Below are 607 nucleotides of genomic sequence, written 5' to 3'. Positions count from 1 at the left end.
GGTTTTAATGTGTGATTATATTATTATTATCAGTGTTATTATTATTATATATTATCAGTATTACTATTATATATTATTATCAGCATTATTATTATTGTATTATCAGTGTAATTACTATTATATATTATGTTATAATATATATTATCAATATTATTATTGTTATATGTATTATATATTATTATCAGTATTATTATTATTGATCAGTATTATTATCAGTATTATTATTATTATTGATCACTCTGTATACCGATTTACTTTTTAAACATTGAGGGAAAAATCTTTGATTATATTTAACTTTTAAAAATGTTATATTTTGATTTACACAGTTCAAACAGTAAAGAATGATTGATTATGTATCAGGTCTTTATGAAACTAAAGTAAATACATTAATAACATTAATAATAATAATAACGTTAAACACTGAGCACCCGGAACTAACCGGGAGCCCCGCCCCACAGTGACGTCACATGACCACGCCCCCCGCTTCCTCTCTGTGACGACAAGCTGCCAGAGACAGACCGGAACACACCGCGGCTTCATCTTCAAAATAAAAGATCATAACGTTGTCTGCACAGAGAACACAGAAACATGTTAAAAATATATATAT

Source organism: Morone saxatilis, unplaced genomic scaffold (genome assembly GCF_004916995.1).
Source record: "Morone saxatilis isolate NCDOM2014 unplaced genomic scaffold, NCSU_SB_2.0 Contig11, whole genome shotgun sequence".
NCBI lineage: Eukaryota > Metazoa > Chordata > Actinopteri > Moronidae > Morone > Morone saxatilis.
The sequence above is the reverse complement of the archived record's forward strand: the minus strand, read 5'-3'. Positions refer to the sequence as shown.